The 20,907-nt window shown below is 44.2% G+C and overlaps 1 protein-coding gene across 12 annotated transcripts in view; it reads left to right on the top strand.

Annotated features, from left to right (window-relative positions):
• The window catches only part of NEK3 (NIMA related kinase 3), a 493,231-nt gene that overhangs the window by 220,999 nt on the left and 251,325 nt on the right, over positions 1–20,907 (top strand). The gene's annotated exons all lie outside the window — the stretch shown is intronic.

Raw genomic sequence — 20,907 nt, 5'->3', positions numbered from 1 at the left:
CATTCTTTAAACATAAGCAGAGAAAACAGGCACGCTACAGCATGGGACAAAATAAGGGAAAAGAAAATTCGAAAAACAGAGAAGGAAAATGAAAAATGAACAATCTAGAGAACACAAAGTTCACAAGTTCACAGCAAGTTCACAGTCCAATAGCATAATCAGTCGGCAGGTATAAACATCATGTAGCATAACAGCGTAAAATACATCATATCATGTGGCTTATAATGTAGTCCAGGGTTATCATTCTGGGCTACAAACTGAATGAAAGATTACAATTCTGCAAGAAATGTGGGCAATTTGCCTTTAAGAGTGGCCTCAATCTTGCACCTAGCTACACAAACCATAATTTGACCCACCATCCCAGATCAGGCGCGGTAGGATATTTCCAATTATGCGCCAGCCCTATCCTGCCAGAAACCAGGAAATGTGTAAAAAAATCTAGCCAATTTTGCTGTCGGCTTGTAGTGCCCTACCAGAAGTTCATCCCCTAGCAATAACACTAAGGGTTGAATCGGAGTTTCTATCCCACTAATCCTCTTAATCTGGGCTAAGATTTTCTTCCAATAGGACTGGATCAGCGTACAGGACCACCATAGATAGAAGAGTGTCCTTGGGGCCTGTATGCACCTCGAGCATTGGTCTGAAATAGAAGGGTCCATTTTATGAAGTTGTACAGGGGTAAGATACCAGCGGAACAACAATTTATAACTACACTCTTTCAGCAGCACACACCTGGATGACTTATTGGCCCTAGTCCGAACATTGTACCATGCAAGGCCCCCCAAGGGAATATTTAAATCCTCCTCCCATTTTAATGTAGAGGCATGCCGGGACTTAAAGCGACAAGCATTAATAACATGATACCGAGAAGAAACCTTGGGGGAGTGGGATCCCCAACAGAGATCTTCAAATGGGGTTGTTTCACGTTTAGCATGCTGGGACACCTTCGCACAGGATATCCAATGGCGATGTTGCATGTAAGTATACTTGTCAATGTGCCGTACCCTGAAGACCTGTATGCACTTATCAAAGGTCAGGGGCTGTTCGGATTAAAATAGTTGACCCAGCCGTCCCAAACCTCCCTCAATTCATCTCACAAACCTACCCTGTTGACAACCTAGCGGGAATTTGGGCATATTCCATATACGTGTAAGGGGGGGGGCATAGTCCCTAAATACTAACGGGCTGCTTTTTCCTAATATTCCATCAGAACCCGGGTTGTCGAGAGGAGGCGAGACTCCATTTTCCGAATCCTGGGGGACCTCCAGCACCAATCATGCAAGGAAACCTGAATTACTGACTGCTCAATGTTTACCCAGTGTTTGGGGTTCCAGGCTGCATTCATATCGTCTATGCAGGGCAACTTGCCCCCCGTTTGAGATAACTCACCATATCTGGAATAACCAAACGGGGGGCAAGCTGCGCTGCATAGAGATAACTCTCCATATCTGGAATAACCAGGCCACATTTATCTTTCACTGTCATCCATGTGCGTCGGTAGGCCCTCAGGGATTTTTTATACCAGATAAAACTAAAAATAGAGGTTTGCAAATCTCTAAGTGTCTGTTTGGGAATCCAGATCGGGAGGGCCTGGAAGACATATAGTAATCGTGTTAGTAGTCATTTTAAGCGCTGTCGCGCATCCAAACCATGAAATATCAGATTGCGTCCACCGAAACAGGTTAGTTTTGGCCAAAGAAAAAAGGTTGGGGATGTTTCTAGCATACAGCTGAGAGTCAGAGTGTGATCTGAACTCCTAAATATTTTAAGGTGATCTCAGTCCATTGACAGTCAAGCGCCCCCTGAAGTTCCTGCCCTGTCTCGGGTAACTCAGAAACATTAAGAATGAATGAAATCAATTTTTTCGGCTTTTTTTTTCCGACATAATGGGATTCGAAAAAATGTCATTCAACATATTCACCATAAAACATATTTAGTATGATTAATCTTAAAGCCAGAGATCCGATGGAATGATTCTAGCAGAGAAGCTATGCGGGGAAGGGTTGTCTGAGAGTGATGCATAAAAGAGAATGTCATCAGCATGAAGTGCAACCTTATGCTGTTACCCAGCAATATTGATCCCACGTATATTATATGCCAGCCGAACCTTACTTGCTAAAGGCTCCATGGACGGGGGATAACGGGCACCCCTGCTTGGTTCCTCTAGAAAGTACCAGAGGCTCAGACAAGGCTCCATTCAGTTTTATGCAAGTAGTCAAGTGGACAAAATTAGCTTGAATTCTTCTCATAAAAGTGGGACCAAACCCAAAACTACCTAAAACTTCAAAGATATATGCCCAGTCTATGCGATCAAATGCTTTTGCAGCATCTATAGATAATACAGCAAGTTGCTGGTTATGTCGCCTTGCATACTTAATCACATTCAAAGTCCTACAAACATTATCAAATGGCTGATGCCCCGGGATGAAGCCTGTTTGGTCAATTTGGACAATGTGGGGAGAATGCCTGCCAAACAGGATGCGAGGACCTTTGAGTAAATGCAGGAATAGTCATTTAAGACTGCAATCGGTCTGTATGATGTACTGAGGGTGGGATCCTTATCTGGCTTGCCAATAAGTGATAACAAGGATTCACCCATAGTAGGTGAGATTGCCCCAGTGTCAGCGAAACTAATAAATAAGCTACCCAAATGAGGGGCGAGAAGATCGACAAACATCTTATAAAATAAGGCCGAATAGCCATCAGGCCCAGGAGTTTTATTATTAGGGAGGGACCGGTGTAATCAGACTCTCTAAATTATGCAGTGCCTCTGCAGAAATTGAAGTTAAGTTGGCCTCCCGAATAAACTCTTTGAGCCTCTGTATTCCAGCTGTCTGCGCTGAATAAAGACGTGTAGTATCCCACTAAAATGCGCATTTTAGAGGCTTCATCATCCTGAAGCTGGCCATTACCTTCCTGCAATTTAGCAATAGTATTTTTAGCCCCTTTAATTTGTATGCAAGGAAGCGTGAAGCTTTGTTGGAAGTGCTAAAATAAAATTGCTTAGTTTGGAGTCGTTTCTGGGAAACATCGGATGCCAAAGAGCGCCTTTAGTTCAGGTCTAGTTATTTTAAGCTGTGTATAGACCTTCCTGGTGCCCCGACATTTCTATTGCAGGTCTAATTCCAGCAATCGTTTCTCTGCTTCTTCCCTTTAGGACATCAACAGCCGATTCCTTGCAGAGGTCAGTCTAATAAGCTCACCCGCCAAGTGGGCTTAAGATCATCCCGCACTTTCGCAATTGGTACGGCGCCCATGAGATTTTCCAGAAAATATAAAGCAATCCGCTCGGAGATTGCAGTGCTATAAGCAACATCTGAAAGCAAGGGGTCATTTATTTTCCATAAGGCCATTTTCTTGGCCCCCAAAGCAAATGCATCGACCTGGAGCGTAATTGGAGCATGCTCAGAAACCACACCCAACCCAATAGTAGTATCAGTCACTTTTGGAACCGAGGAGCGGGAGACTAAAAAGAAATTAAGCCGGGAGTGACTATGGTGTACATGGGAGAAGCAGGTATAGTCTCTTTCTCCAGAGGGTGTTGTAGTCTCCAAATGTCCACCAATTGTAAATCTGCCATTGCCTGCCTACGAGATTCGGACCTGGTTACATCAGACCCTCCCGCTAAGGCAGAACTGTCAATCCCACTATCCAGCACTACGTTAAAATCCCCACCCAATTTGAGTTCACCAACCTGGAAATGAGCAATGTGTGGGAGCGTCTGGGCATAAAATGCATCTTGGGAATGATTGGGACCATAAACCGAAAATAAAGTAAGATCAACATCTCCAAGACGAATATGTAGACCCAAAATCCACCCCTTAGCATCCTTGGCCATCTTTACCATGGTAAAATTTAAGGAATGGGCAAATAAAATAGCCACACTCGCCCGTTTAGCTGAGGGTGATGAAAAATACTGGCGGGGAAACCATTTAGAGCGAAGCCTGGCACAATCAGCCACAATAAGTGTGTCTCTTGCAACAGGACAACATCGGCTTTCCATTTTATCAGCTTAGCCAAAACACTCTTTAAATTAAGCTCTTGCACATTCAACAAAATCACTTTAAGGTTCCCCCATTCAGGCAGGTGCCCCACAGCTCGTTAACCCCACAGCCATGACCCCACACCAAAGCAAAGGCCCAATAATGCCCAGAGAGCAAAAGACAATCCCAGCACATTGCGGCCCACACTGAATGAATAGAGCCAACCAGCCAGAAGTCGACCTTCGGGAACAAAACCGTGCTATGCAAAATTTTGATAAAAAAGAAAGAAAACGAAAAATCCATCATGTTGAGACAAGCATTGGGTCACCAATGAACCCAATGAGGGCATGTACTGCTGTTGCCCTGCCCATATATACCTAAACTCGAAAACTACAAGCAACTTTGTGGATCTCTGTGCCTATTCTTCCTAGAGGGCATCTTGGACCAGTCTTTTTGGGTGGCATCCTGCTCAAAACCTTCGGGCAGCTGAAGATTATGCACAGGGAATCTTTAGTACTTCCAGCGTTGCAGCAAGAGATAGAAATTGATGTTGAACACCTTTGTAGCTAAACATGATGCAGAATGGGTATCCCCATCGGTACTGGATGTCCTTCTTTATCAGCCACTGAGTAAGTGGTCGCATATGCTGGCACCCCTGTATTGTCCCTTGTGCTAGATCTTGGAATATTTGCAGTTCAACCCCTCTAAACATCATGTTGTGCAGTGCCCTGGTTTTTTTAAAGATAAGTTCCTTGGTCCGCAAAAAGGTAACTCTGGACAGCACATCTGGGAGATGATTCTGACGTTGCTGGAAATTCTAATAAACTCTGTGTGTATGATCCAATGTGAGATCCACTTGTTCATCTTCACCTAGGATGCTGTGAAAGAGATGCTGCGCATATGCTTCCAAGTCTTGATCCAGGACTTTATCAGGGATTCTGCAGATCCTGGCGTTATTTCTTCTACAGTGGTTCTCACTGTCTTCCAGCTGCTCATCCGTGATTGCCTTATGCATTTCCAATGCCGCCACCCTCTGCTCAAACTGATTGTGAGAATTTGCCTGATTGCAAAAAGCACACACTAGGTCGTTTAGCCGATGTTCCACTTGTTGCACATTATGTGTTAGTTGCTGGAAAGAGCCTTTCAGATCTTGAAGGGTGGATGCCATTTCTTTTTGGATAGATTGAAGTAGTGTGCCATATCTCCCTTAGTGGTTGGCTGTGATTTGGAATACAATGTAGGAAGTGGATCCATGCTTGGCGACAAAGATGTGGCTGATTTAAATGGTTGTAGCAAGTCCTTAATGGATGTCGTAGACTTGTCTTTGGATTTGCTGGACTTCATATTCAGGTATTCAGGCCTGAGGAGGACGCCCCAAGCTGCTGCCCAAAGAAAGATAACTCAAAGGAGATTCCAGGAACACAGGCAGAAAAAGCAAGGAGATATTTACGCTTCCACAAATGGTCTACTTCAAAAGGGGTGGTCCAATCCAAGTACCCACAAGCAAGGCGTAAGAGCAGCAGCGAACAGCCTGCGGATACAATGATCCAGGAGGCTGCCCAAGTCAGGAAAGCGGAGCAAGCTGGGCCCTAGTGAGAAAGGAGCAAGCCACCAGAACTGGAGATCCACTGATAAAAGAAGCTGCGAACGATCATGTGGCATTAACAGGGCGTGTCAGATGCCAGACAACTCACCAGCCTTCAGAAAGTCTAATAGGTAGATCAGTACTCTTGGGGGCTGTATAATCCACTGGGTTAGCAAGGCAGAAGTAGAAAAGCGGATCAGTCATGACACAGCCACTCATTAGAAAGCTGCTCACTGCTACTCGATATCAGTTGTCCTTGAGGCACTCAACCCACACAAAGCGCACCACATTGAAATCCAGATAATGCAAGCCAAGGTGCGCAGAACAATATTTCTGTTTGCGCTGTGAATCCAGTGGGTTTACCGGAGCAAATACCAACAACCGTCAGCAGCAGCCCTGGTATTGACGGCCCGCCGGGGATGCAATGGCAAAGTCTGACTCAGCCAGGATAAGGAAAGGCACGCAAGGTCAACTTGCTCCGTCTTCAGTCCCGAGTGGGGCACACCGCCTACACTTTCTCTGCAGCTACGGCTGTGTAGATAATGCAGAAACCCAGCTGCCTCAGTTCCTTAGGAGAGCGTGTGCATCTTAGGTTGCTAGGCCGCAATGAGCTCAGAAAATATTTTCATACTTCAGGTCGAAGTGGCAGGGTGATCATGTCAAGGCTGCGCCAGGGTGATCTCGCGGGTTTCTGGAAGCCATGTCTGCCGATCTCATGTTAAAATATGAATCTGGGGCACCACAAAGCTGCGTGTTCCTCAGCAGGGCTATGGAGCTCACAGGTCTTGCGACTCCATTACCCTCCAACCAGGCCATGCCCTCAATGTAGTTTTCTTAAAACAGTAGAAATATGGGCATGCCTCGGGGTGTTGGTAACATTACATGCTGATAGTTCTTAATAATATACAGCCTCTGCAGAGCAGAGACTATAAACTCAAATCCGGTATACAGGGGATTGCAGTAGTCCAAATTGGCACCAACAATAGCTCGAGCAATAATCGCACAACGTTTTTCTGAGAGTAACGTTCTAACCTTTCTTAAAATCATCATTTGTAAAGATGAGGTACTGAGGGCATTATTTATTTGTGGGATTTAGAGTCAGAGAAGCGTCTAGAATTACCCCTAAAATTTTAGCTTTGATTTTAGTTTTTATTGTATGTCATGTAAAAACATAGAATGGGTAAGTAGCCAGTGCTTTGTGAATTTGTGCGGATGTGCCAACAAGCATGATCTTCACCTCGATTTCTACAGAAGCCGGACGATCGACATCTGCAGGCTGCAGGTAGCCTCCCCCAGCACAATGAGGCTCCCATGAGCATTGGGCACTTGCATCCATCATTGCAGTGCCAGCTAGGCCTCACTCGAGCTACGAAGCTCGTGGGGCGCTATAATTTCATCAAATGGAGCCCTCCATTGCATCATCTAATTGATCACTATTTAATATGTGAACAGTGCGAGTGCGTTGCTACTTTATTCTTTTTTCCATCATTGGGCCATACTACATTGTAAAATTTCGACCTTCAAAAATGGCTGCCGTAAAAATGAGCAGTTCAGCCCTACCTGAGGCAGCCTGATGCTGCTGTGATTGGCTTGTGTCCCATCAACTTGGCCAATCAGGAAGCCAGCAAGCGAACAGCGGCCCCCTCACCAAGGCCCCACTTCTAAGGCTCCTGTCTGTGCCTGTCCGGGTCGAGGCGGGCCCTCACCTTCTCACCATCTCTCACAAACTATGAAGCAGCCTCCAGATGTAGCCGGCACTCACATGAACTTAAGCCCCTGCAACTCCTCGCTCTCTGCAGATCAAAGTGAGTGGTGGCTGATATCACCACTACCTCCTCCACTAACAAACCCTGATCCAGAACCAAAACGGTGCCTATCTCACTCTACCTTCCTGGACTCGCCTATTCTACCTCTTTTTTTTTAAATATATTTTTTGTGTGCATTCAGTCACAATTGGACTTTTTTTACACACACAACAATATACAATTACAATTAAGGAATGCAAGATTAATAAAATAGTAAATTCTTAAACAAATACACATTCCAGACAACATATTAAAATAACAAGCTGTTTAAAATTAAATATCAACTGATCTGCGATTTGAATAAAGTGAAAGTCATTTAAAAGATTTAGCAGTGCAATAGACAAAGACATTTCTTTCACAGCTGAAAGCCTATTCCAGAATTCCAGAATTCCTGAGTGTAAAGCTATTCAGTATCATGCACAAACTTTGCTAAATATTTTTCTCTTTCAGTTTGTGTTGCTGTACAGCTTATAAGGATATGTCTCATGTCTTTGGGATATCCCTCACCACACAACTTGCAATCTCCTTCAACCTGATCTAAATTTTGCTAAATCCTTAACGTTTCGTTAGTTTTGACCAGATTTAAATGAAACCGTAGCAAGTGATAATACAAGGTTGGATTCAGAAATTTTCTTAAATAAGGGAGTACATAGTTACTGGGTTTTCAAAGACACCAACGTTTCTAATGCTTTTTATATAAGAAAAAGATGCTCCGGTTAAAATCCAGTCAGCTCTCATTAATGATCGTTTCACTTTGTCTGGATTTATAACAAGTGTCTCACTAGTTGATTCACATGTTTGAAGAATCAGCTTGGAGCGAAGACACATTTGCTGTTTTTTTACACTCTGTGGGGCTCAATATCTTCATAAAAGGAGTTAAAGCGTGGAGCAAGAATTAATCTATATAATGCAAGAACTTTCCAATTGAAGTACGATTGTAATGAATGCAGGTCAAGTTCATAGTGCAATTGAGAAATCGGCAAAGACATAGGTAAGCTCAGTGTCTTCTTCCAGAGCAGATCTTCTAAGCGTGACCAATTAACAGAGCGAGCACAGGAATTAAGTTCTAAGCCATATAACAGGGCCGGTATCACTTTGATTTTATAAAATGTAAGCAGAAGTAAAAGCAAAATTCTGCACAGAGTGTTTAACAATTTTTCATTTGGCATGTGTATTGGAGTATCTTGTTTTCTAATTAAATAGTTAGGATTTTCAATGACTTGGTCGTGTTTAAATGAAAACCTAGATATTGGACCTTCTTAACAATTGGCAGTATGCATTGGCTCATTATCCAATTTGATTTGTTTTTTATGTGATTGTTTACCAAATATCATATATTTGATTTTGATGCATTACCAACCAAATGACTTTCATGAGCATACAATTCCATTCCTTTGATCAAATGTTGTAACCCTACTGTAGTACAATCAATTAATGCGAGACCATCAGCATAAGCCAAGAAACTGATTTTGAATTTGCCCATAGAGGAACTCACAAAGGAGTGAGTTAATAGGAAGTCAGCCAGGTCTGCTAGATAGAGGTTAAACAAGAAAGCTGTAAGAATGCAACCTTGTCTTAGATTGTTTTTAATGTATAACTCCGATGTTAAATCACTGTTCATGTTTAGTCTTACTCGGACTATAGTATGTTCATGTAAGGCCATGATTATATGTAACAGACCTTCTGGGATGTTTCCAACTTACTCCATAGTTTTCCTCTATCCACCAAGTCAAAAGCCATTGATGGGTCAAAAATAGTTTTTTCAGATGCTGTGTCTTTTAAGATGTTTAGAGTTAGCCTGTTCACTAAGGTCGATAAGCCTTTTCAAAACCCAGTCTGGAATTTGGATAGGATTGAGTGACACTCCACCCATTTCATCAGATCTTGGAGGACTAAGCGAGCAAATATTTTACTGTCACAATCTAACAAGGTTATTGGGCAATAGTTTGCTGGATTGATTCTTTCGCCCTTTTTGTAAATCGGAATAACAATAGCTTGTTTCCAAGATTCTGTAATTGTTTGTGTTTTTATCATTTTTTTGAAAGGCTTAAATAAAATGATTGACCAGGTTGAAGTGTCAAGTTTTAGTATCGCGTTGGTTAGGCCATTTGGGCCAGGTGCACGAGAATTGGAGGATTTTTTAATAAAGCCCTCTATCTGTTCTTTTTCAATGTGAAGTAACCAGATAACCTTTATTTTGTTATCAGCCTGAGGCACAGATTGCTTTACCGATGATTCTGAAAAATATTTTATCCAAGTATCATTTGCTATCGTGGTAGATTGCTGTGCACCCTGGGATTGTGCATTGCGGTTAACAATCAACCAAAAATGTCGAGTTTGTGTTGGCAAGAGGGCTTGGAGCATAATTGCATATTACATAAAATACGCCATTCACGTGACAAATATCTATATTTCTTCTATTCCTTTCTAATAGCAACATTGATTCAGATAAACCCATGCTCTTTAAATCAAGTAACCTTTTGTTAAGACACTTTTTTTTTTTGCATAGTTTACCTCATGAAAAATATGTTTATGATTCTTTATGCTAGTGCCTTTTTTGGTTTTTGGGGATACAAATCCCACAGAAATTCTACAAAGTTTCCTGGCCAACATAAAGGTTTCATTTCCATTTCAAGGTCACGATCTACGATGGACTGTAATTAAGAATGTAGTTTCGAGCCCTGATTGCCAAAATAAGAAATTCAATTGCCTTGCGGATTAACCTGACGTTTTGGCGTAAATATTTTTTTAGTTTTCAGTTGGTTAACAAGAAAGCTAGTTTGTAGGGAACTATGATGACTATGCTTCATGGTAATAACAGTAAACTTGTGGCAGCACTGGAGTACTCTAATGACACCACTATATAATCAATTGTTTATTTTGCTTTGCCATTCATCCATGTGGGTGCCGGAGGGGAGTCATTGTTTACGTTTCCATTAATAATGTTCAAGTTCCAACAAGCTATTCCCGACTTCACCATTACAATTATTAAGCTCTGACTTTGAAACATGTCTAACTAATGGTGAGTGGTAGGCATTAAAATCACCACCTATTATAATTAAATTGTTAGGAAATCAAATATTAATTTCTGCTAGAAGAATACAGAGATTTTCCAAAAATGGCAATAAACCAGTACTTGTGGGGTTCCAATAGATGTTGACTAAGAGTAAGCCTCTTGTTGTATTGCCCCACTTTATTATACATCTTTTTTTTATTTATTTCTTTATTGAATGATTCGCACCTCATCGACGACGGCCATACATTTTTAGCACATTTTACAATATTGATCACCAAAAAGAAACCAAAACAGGTTACAGCTGAACTTTTGCATATAAAACATTAAGGCTGGCAGATAAGCAGTCAGACATCATGGGAGCACAATTACACTCAATGAGAGGATTAGAACGCTTCATAAGAGTCTGCCGTTACCAGGAAAAAGCCACCCTCATATGGCATCGTACTCTCTGCTCTGATTGGGGGGGTCAGTCCGGGGGAACTTCCCGTGTTAATAGGTACGTAGTAAAAGGGTTTAGCAAAACAGAAAGTTGATGGCTGGAAGGTTTTGAATTAATCATAACCACAGCCAAAGCTCTGGGCAACCCTCCAGGCCATCGTTTTTCAGCCTGCCAAGCCATTACAGAAAGGGAAAAACCATATGCAAATCAGGCTTGGTCCTGCCCCAAAAGGGGCAGTCCAGCCCGAACTGGTAGGTCACATCCCTTCTGCACGAGACCACAAGCATCCCCAGACATGTTTCGGCCTTGTTGGGCGTCATCAATGAGTAGTAGCTTGGGTCTATAGGCCCCGCAGACTCGACACCCACGTCTGGGTATACCCGTCCCACTCGGGGTGACTTTAGCAAAACAGAAAGTTGATGGCTGGAAGGTTTTGAATTAATCATAACCACAGCCAAAGCTCTGGGCAACCCTCCAGGCCATCATTTTTCAGCCTGCCAAGCCATTACAGAAAGGGAAAAACCATATGCAAATCAGGCTTGGTCCTACCCCAAAAGGGGCAGTCCAGCCCGAACTGGTAGGTCACATCCCTTCTGCACGAGACCGCAAGCATCCCCAGACATGTTTCAGCCTTGTTGGGCGTCATCAGTGAGGAGTAGCTTGGGTCTCTACGCCCGGCAGACTCGGGGACCCTCGTCTGGGCATACTCGTCCCACTCGGGGTGACTTTCGCAAAACAGAAAGTTGATGGCTGGAAGGTTTTGGATTAATCATAACCACATAGTAAAAGGGTTCCGGATGTTTTTGGGTCGATTTTGCAACCCACACAGGTTTCCGTATTCCATGTCTGTAACACTGAACCATATTAAATCTCTCCTCCATGCTTGCACCCTGGGGGTGGGTGGGGGGCACTTGTCCACTTCATCAAAATACATATTCTCGCTATGATCATGCAGGTGGATAATAGTTTACGGTATTTTTTTGGCAACCCCGGGAGCCACCCAAACATGCCACACAACAACTTACCCAGCACTGATTGCCCCAAGATTTCTGACATGACACTGACCACCCACTCCCAAAAGGGGCGTAGTTTAACACAGGCCCACAGCATGTGTAACATATTCACAGTGTCCACGTTACATCTCGGGCAGTTAGCAGGTCTTGTAGTGTCATATTGGTGTGCACGTGCTGGAGAAACGTATACCCTGTGCAGCATCTTAAACTGAATTAGCTGTAGCCTGCAGTTAAAAACCCCTTTTATGTGTGGTGCCGCAAACCACCGCCCATTGTTTGTGTGGGCCACTCCGGAGTCCTCTTCCCATTTCCTCTTACACTTAAGTGGCTCCCGGGGCGAGTCAGTCTGAAGTAGTTTGTACAGTGCGGACACCATTCCTCTACACGCGGGGGAATTCCTAATATAATGTAACAACTTTATCATACATCTAATGACAATAATGCCCACAGTGATTTGATATGATAGTTTATTTATATATCGCCTATACACAATGTGTTTCAAAGCGCTTCAAGGCGAGGGAGGGAAGACGGGAAAACACAATGACATTCTTACAGGCCATGAACAGTAAGGATGTGAAATTAACTATCGTACTCGGCCTGACGACATTTCAGATAGTGCAAGAGCTAAGACATAGATAAGGAAGGGAGGGGGAGAGTGGGAAGGAAATGGAAACAGACAGGTGACTACTGTACTGGGCCTGACGACATATCTGGTAGAGCCGGAGAAAAAGAAAAGGTGAGGGAAAGGGGTGCAGAAAGGGAGGGGAGGAACAAAACAAGCGACTATTGTACTAGGCCTGATGACATTTCAGATGGGGCTAGGGGCGGGGGGGGACACAAGTAACACCTTTTTTTAAGATGAGTTCAGCAATGGGAGTACATTTATCGTACGAAAAAGAAAGGCAATCAATGTCTTGGATGGAGAACAAATAAAGATCTGGAATCTTTTTTGTAAAAGCCAGAATGTTACTTCGAATTTAGAGCTTTTTTATCCTTTGACCGAGTTACTTTGCGAGCCACACTTTAGGTGCTGCAAAGGGTTTGTACAGATTTGACTGATCTGAAGTGAGGGTCCAAGGATCTAATGTTTTTTCAGAGTATAACTCATTTGTGGGTAGGACAATCATCTTTTTTTATATATTTGTTTATTGATGAAGTAATGGCAGCTTCAGTTACATTCTCAGCAAATGCGTACAATACCGCAACTCATCAAACATTACTAGGGTACTAAACATTTCGAATCATAAAATGTAGACCTAGAAAGTGTAACATGCAACTTAAATGTTCCGGTCTGAGGTGCAGGGTTATGAAAATCTGCGCCTGTTTACACAACATGTGTGAGCAACCAGATGGGTAGCAATAATCAGGTCAACAACTCTGTATCTAGTCCAATTTCTAATAAAGACTAGCATTTTACTCTCGGTAGATCCGTTCCCTTACGTCTCCCGTCATGGTGGGCGTAAGTCAGCAGTATTCATCAGTTCATACCATTTGTCCCCAGTCCATTCCCCTATCTTCCATTGGGTCTGTTGGGGTCTGATCTCTTAATAACTCCATCTCTCCCATCCCCCAACGATGTAAATCTTTCATCCATAACTGAGTCGATGGACCCCCTGGGTTTTTCTACGAGGTCGCAAGCCTGCGTTTGACTAATATGAGCAGGAAGGCCACTATTTTCCTTTTGGTCTTGGGTCTCTTTCCACCAGGTAGTATCCCGCATAAGCACGTTTCTGGTGTGCAGGTGTACTCGCTATGGGCCCAGGAGTTGGTATTACTCACTACTTCCTCTGAGAATATCCTGATCTTTGGGCAGTCCCCAATCATATGCCAGAATCCCGTGGAGGCCTCCTTGCATCTAGGGCAAGTGTGTGTGTGTGTGTGTTGCTGGTTAATCGTGTGGAGTCTGGATGGTGTCTTATATACTCTGTGAATGAAATGGTACTGTATGAGCCTGAACCTTATGAGCCTGAACCTGGTGTTTCTTGACACTTTACGAGTTTGTTCCCATATCCTGGCCCACTGCTCTTCGGATATCTCTTTCCGAAATTCTCGCCCCCATTTTGCCTTAGCACCCAATTCCGTGAGTTTCTTTTGTTCCCCCATCTGCTGGTACATGCGTGAGATCAGTCCTTTACTGTTTTTTGCGTTTAGTATCTGATGCATTAGGGAGCTATGTTCTGGTTCCATCGGGGTCTCCTCCCACAGGGCAGCTTTCTTCTCACGATTCGGGTATAACTCAAGAAAGCCCCCTCAGGCCTATCATATCGTAGGCGCCATTGTTGGAATGGGAGCAATTTTCTTTCCTCATAAAGATCCCCCAGTCTCGTGCACCCTTTTTATCGTAATCTAGACCAATTGAGATTAGTCAGTATTCCCCTTAGCACTGGGTCAAAGCTCAGCAGTAGATCTTTTTTTATATGGGTGGGGTTCTGTAATTTCCCTAATGTCTGTTTCCAGATTTCCCTTGGTACTGTGTATATCTCACTCCTTCCCAGACTTGCCATTGGGTCCCACAATAGTTCAATCCCTTTCTTATGTGTTGGAAAATTCTGTAATAGCCGTCTCAAGTCTCCTTCCGATGTATCCACCCAGTTGGAGATTGTTCGCAGTTTGGCTGCTGCGTAATAGGCCTCAAAATCTGGTAAGGTAAGTCTCCCTTCTGTATATGGCCTCAGCAAAGTAATTACCGCCACCCTTCTCCAGTTCGAACACCAGGGCAGTTCCCCTTTGTTAGTATCCATCATTTTAAAGAATACTTTCTTGATCTTATACGGAATATTAATAAAATAATAAAGCAATCTTGGTAGTATCACCATTTTGCACAGGGCTATTTTCCCTATCAAGGAGAGAGGCAGGGATTTCCAAAATTGTATTGAGTCACCACTGCTCTCCCAATATTCAACATAAAGGTCTCCACTATTTCATGGAAAATTGTGATTCCCAGATAGCAGAAGAATTCCTGTTCCCAACAAATCCCCCATTGCGGGAGAGAATCCGCCGGTTGTGTGCACATTGATCCTAACAGTAACACCAGGGATTTTCCCTTATTCATACTGTAGCCCGATAATCTCCTGAAGTTAGCTAGTACGCATAATATTACCAGAACATTCGTCCTGGGGTTACTCACATATATTAACGCATCATCTGCGTATAGTGATATATTGTGCATTATGTCATGGACTCTAATCCCTGTCTACTGTATATATTGTCTGAAATATCCTGGCAGAGGTTCTATTGCTAGGGCGAACAGTATTGCTGATGCCGTGCATCCTTGACGGGTGTCTCTTTCTAGTGTCCATTTCCCAGATATCCCATCGCCTGTTTTAACCCATGCTTGGGGACTTGCGTACAATAGCTGAATCCACTGCAGTATTTAAGGTCCCATCCCAATCCCTTCTAGGACCTTAAATAGCCGCTTCCACTCCACAGAATCAAAGGACTTTGTGGCATCTTATGTCATCAAGGCCATTTCCTCCTCTGAATGTTGGACATGTTCCATTATATAAAGTGTAGACTCCTAATGTTCATAGAGGTGTAGAGGAGGTCCCAGAGATGGCCTGCACCCCTCCCCCTCCTTTCGAGGCACCAGGAACGCTCTCGACAAGGTATGTGACGTATGAAGAGCAAATGAACCTACAAAGAGCTGCAGTGGGACTCTGCCCAGTATACATCAGAAGATCCATACCGGTTGAAGCACCCATAACCAGGCAACATTGGGCAGAACGGTACCCTATCAGACAGCCATACCAGCCGCTGATACGAAATGAGGAGTACCTACACACGGTCCAAGAAGAGACCCCAAAAGCCTTAATGGAAGGCCCGTGGAAATGACACAAACGCCTGAACAGATTCAAGAATGAACAAGAGCAGCTATCGAAGATAACACACCAGTGCGAGTAACTACAAAATTGAATGGAATAGGCACAGAGAGGAGACAATGTTACAACGCCAGGAAACAGTGTTACGAGACAAGATGGAAGCAACCGTCCTGTTAAACGTGTGTAAATAGGCTTGAAACGCAAGATGCTAAGAAATCGATATTGCTTGCAATGCTTAGTAGAAGATAGAGCGGCAAGCGCCAACCGTATATCTACTTCAAAAAGGCACATTATACAAGTGTGACTCCATTTTGTAAAAGCAGAAAAGGTACCCAGGCGACCAGAGGCCTTCCAGGCCAAGTTTCGAAACCCAGCCTAAGGCAAGAGAAGGAGCAGAATCGAAACTCAACAAAGAGCGGCTCATGCCTAGGAAATCGAGGTCAACCGGAGAAGGGGAGGAGAGCGTCAGCTCACAAGACTCCAACTTCAGAGCATACCAGTCTGCCTCGTGTAGGTCAAGATAAGTCGGGGCCCGTGCAGGTGGCTAGGCCGACACGGAATTGAAAGCACTAAAAGCTGAAAACGGAAGCAGATTCATGGTGAACTAACATGTGACCAGCCAGGCGCGAAGAAGTACCATCGCCTGATGTCACCCGGGACCCGAGGATGCCATAACATTTCCCGATTAGAGACTACAGTTTCGAGGCCATCCTTGGCCAACTAATTGACACGTCGCCCTAAAACACTGATTGATGGAAGGGAGGCAGGGTGAAACGTGGAACACCAGGCACAGGGGTGTCTATTCTGCATGCTGCTAATTAAAGTGGAGATTTATGTTTATGGGTGTAACTTGCCCAATCACAATGGACCATGTAATCTAGGGTCCTATAGACACTGTAGCCAATGAGACCTCGCACTTGTAGTGACGTCAATCACGTGTGATATAGAGGGATGGGTGTAGACGCCCACCCGATAAGAGTTATCCAATCCACATGCTCCATTATCATATACAGATATAACACCTATATTTAAGTTACCTTTCCTAACCAATTATATTGCATGATGTTTTTTTTAGAAAGTAGACGTCAGTGATGACAATTTGTGCCTATAAAATTGTTGTTCAACTGAAGTTCGAGGAAGTCGGAGCGAGACCGGTGATCGCACTACAGCTGATTCCCATTTGTTTCCTTGTTTGATATATGTATCATTAAACAGACTTCACTTTGCCAAACTACTGAGTTCTCGTTATTGAGTCGTGTCAGAGTAAGTGAATCCTGCACCCCCTGTCCTCACATGGTGCAGCTATCTTGTCTTATAAGTTCCAGAGGGTGAGTGCTGACCAATGGGCCTGTCAGCGAATTCCTCTCCATGTGAACACTTGGTAGCGTGAGGATGGTGACGGCCATCGATTATAGATTAGCGATTGATATAGTCATAAAACACCCTTAGACCGAAGGCACGAAGTAACTCTGGGCCTTCGGTAAGAGCAGTCCTTTCGCCATTCCGGCTGAGTAGACTGAGAAGCTTCCTGTGGACAATGATAGAGTAAACATTTCTAAAAATCTGCAGTGGGTCTGAAGGAACCCGCCTTTCCAAGCATAACCCTTCTCATTCCCACAGGCAGCGGATCGGACGAAAACCTTAAAAGCAGGAAGAGGAAGGGTCGGTGATCCCGAAGTTCCAGAGAGGAAATGATGCGATCGGTGAGTGAAGCAGTAAACTTGTTACTTTGGCAAATGTCGTGTAGGCATTAGAGCCAGCAAGGGAAAGGTAACGGAGGGTGGTGGAGACACAATAAAATAGTTAGAAGTAGAGAAGACTGTGTGTATGTATATATATATATATATATATATATATATATATATAGGGGTTAATGACTCCAGCATAAGAAATAAAACAATCAGGGGGGCACCTGAAGTAAAAACGTAAAGATTTGCCTTGTTCCTGTACTTTGAAGAGTGGTCAGAAGGAACGTGAACCTAGAGCCCACAGTGGGGGGACAATTTAGGCTACAATGACGTTTAAAGACGTCATAAGGGGGTTTGTTCAAATCCCATGACGGGGTATTAATTAGAAGGCAGGTATACGTATGACCAGCTGGTGTCTGTCTAGTCAGTCAAACGTCTGTTATCTATGTTCTGTTGTATGTCGAATGTAAAATAATTGTATTGGTGATTGTTTAAAATGCATTTTGGATTTACGCGATTCTGTAACCGAGAGGGACTCGCCACTGAATTGATGAGTTTTGAGTAAATTGTTGGTATAAAATTTGGCGGGAAAAGATTGGATTGGAGCTTGCGTATTTGGTGCCCGCTCATACTATTAAAAGAGTAGAAGAACTGTATAGTTATTGATTGGTGACGGAATTAAGAATGGAGGAAGTTACCCCGCTTGCGCATTTATGCAAGCAACTGCCCAAGCATGCAACAAAGCAGAAGAAATATAGCCAGGAGTGGGTTAAGGGCACCACAAATAAGATGTTTATGCCGTGGCCCCAGAACAGGTCACTATCTAAGGCTGTTTTACAGCACATGACCACCTTCCTACATGCCACATATACCGGCAAAAAGCTAGAGAAACGTCTTGCTGTGCTGGAACTGTGGAAAATGTTTGAAGAAACGAAGGTGGAAGAACCACCCGCAGATTGGATATTAAATGTATGTACATAGGGGGGGTTAGACGCGTATCGCACCACCTACCCCACCTGAACCAGTAATCGAAGGGAGTAAGTCAGAGGGTCTTTACCCGCTAAGAGAACTTAAGGCAGCCACGGGGTACAGCAACCCGGCATATGAGTCGCCTGCATGCAGTGGTGACAACATCAAAGAAAAAGAGCAGGAAAGTAATCTTGCCTCCGTAGTCCAGAGGGACAAGGAGGGACGCGGTGATGAAGGAAAGGATCAGGCACAGAGTAGTACATCTCTAGAGAGAGAGGGAAAGAAGCAGAAAGATAGTAGCGAGTTAGCATTCGCAAAGGACGAGTGGATGGGAGGTCAGATATTGCTAAAACTTGATGGTAAAGGGAGTGATGACATAAGACCGAGGGAATGGTCTGATGAGGTGCTGAGAAAGGAAAAGGAGAAAGATAAGGATATGAGAGATGACAGGATAAGAAAGAATAGGTTGAGGCGAGAACAACTATATCGCGAAGAGCAAGGAATACCGCTCAGTCGCACACAATGCGCAGCCTATGAGAAGTACAGGCAGAATATGCTAAAGTTAGAGGAAGAAAGGAGAGTGCAAGAAAGGAAAGTAAAGAAGCAGAAAGTAGAAGGGCAAAAGAACGTAGAAATGAACGGATGAGGGAATTAGATAAGGCTAGAGAAGAAGCAAAGAAGCGAAAAGAAATAGATGAGGAAGCGGAACGTAAGTACAGACAGATGGCACGAGATTTAGAATATTTACAACGGGAAGTTAAAAAACCCAATCCTGTTGTAGAATGGGAAGACATAGAATTCTTTCCTGCAAGCGATGCAGTACCAGGTACAAGCGGGACAAAAATTGAAGATGACTTCGACACCAGAAGCATCGGGGAAACGATTGATAAAATGTATGATGAGATGGAGATAGAACTAATTTCCCAAGTGGGAAGGGAGGATGAGCGCTTAGAAAGCACTCTGCTATATGACACTGAGGATGTCACCCGAAGTAGTGGGAGCAGGGGACTGTCCCTAGACAGGCTAGAGATTGGGTAGAACGAAGAAGATGCAAGAAGTTGCGTAAACTGGGAGTATTCAGGGTCTGACTTCGGTGGGGAAACGGAGGAAGTGGCATATGACGAAGAGAGACGGTGCGAAAAGCGGCTCCCAAGGGACCGAGAGGTACGATGGTCAGGCGCTAGCGGGTCCGCGAGTAGGACACCGAGGTCCGCTGGACAATCCAGCTGACATGAAGAAACACCCCACGGTCAGAGGGCGGGCGTCGGCGCCTGCCTATGGAGACAGGTTAAGGGCATTGCCAGGCAGACGGCAAGGTGGGAACATAGCCCCGGCGGTAGACCGGAGAACTATGGGGAAAGAAAAGGAGGACTGTGCTTTCCAATTCCCGTTGCTAGAAAATGGGGGAGCAAGACCACAATATATTCCATGGCCACACATGGACCGAGAAAACCTAAAAAATAAGCTTCCAATGCTGACATCGGGAGCCGGAAAGTGGATACATGAGTTAGAGAAAATGACGGGGGGTGTCAGCTTAGCTATAGGGGACATTAAGGGCCTCCTAATTGCCATACTGGGTGAAAGAGCCGATGATGTATGGAAACGGGCAGGCTACCCTAGGGTAACCCTAACTGACACCTCCCGTGATGGAGCACCATTTAATAACTGTAGAGCAGCAGTATGGAAAGCACTTCGTACGCTATATCCAGACACGTCTGATATGGGAGCAATAATGACTCGAAAAATGAAAGAGTCCGAGGATCCGTTGCTTTATAGCCAGAATTTTCAAGATGCGTGGGTGCTCGAAACGCATGAATCTTGGACGAAATCCATCCCTGTATTCTATCATATATTGTGCCAAGGGTTCTCAGAACCGGTGCAAAAACAGCTCAAGAAATTGGTAGGAATAGAAGCTAAACCATGGGCCGAAATCCAGTTAACAATTGCACATTATTGTAGATAGTTACAAGAAAAGAATTGGAAAAAGGAGGCAACGCGTAAGGGGGAGGAGGCAAAGCTGGTGCAAAGGAAGCTCTCGAAGTATGCTCTCGAGGGAGCAATGCTCACCAGCCCGGCCGAATCAAGCATACAGCAAGCGACTAACCCCTCGCAAAATAATCAAGGTAGCACTGGATTTTACTCGAGGGGAAGAGGGTTTGGAAATAGAGGATGGCAGAGTAATCAGGGAGGGTTTCGAGGTAACCAAGGATGGTTTCAGAATGTTCAAGGTGGCTTCCAGAACACACAGATGGGCAATCCAACTATGCCAGATGGACAGATGGCCCGACCACCGCCAATATGTTGGCTGTGTGGAATGACTGGACACGTGCCTCGCATGTGCAGAAGCAATGGCATGTGGCAAAATAACCAAGGGATGGGGGCAGGCATGGCGAATCAACCTGCCATCCCGCAACAGGGTGGTGCCCAAAGTTGCACGGTGCAGCAGCAGGCGGCAGGCTTGCAGCAAGGTGCACAGCAAGTGGTTCAACCACCGAACATGGAGAGTATGCCACAAGGACAACCCCAGCAGGCATCGCCGCAGATGGCTCAGGGCAATAATGCCAGAGGGGGAATTAACCGTGGAAATTGGG

The sequence above is a fragment of the Ambystoma mexicanum genome, chromosome 7q (genome assembly GCF_040938575.1).
Source record: "Ambystoma mexicanum isolate Mex_15411 chromosome 7q, UKY_AmexF1_1, whole genome shotgun sequence".
Classification (NCBI taxonomy): domain Eukaryota; kingdom Metazoa; phylum Chordata; class Amphibia; order Caudata; family Ambystomatidae; genus Ambystoma; species Ambystoma mexicanum.
This window is presented reverse-complemented; position numbering and strand designations above follow the sequence as displayed.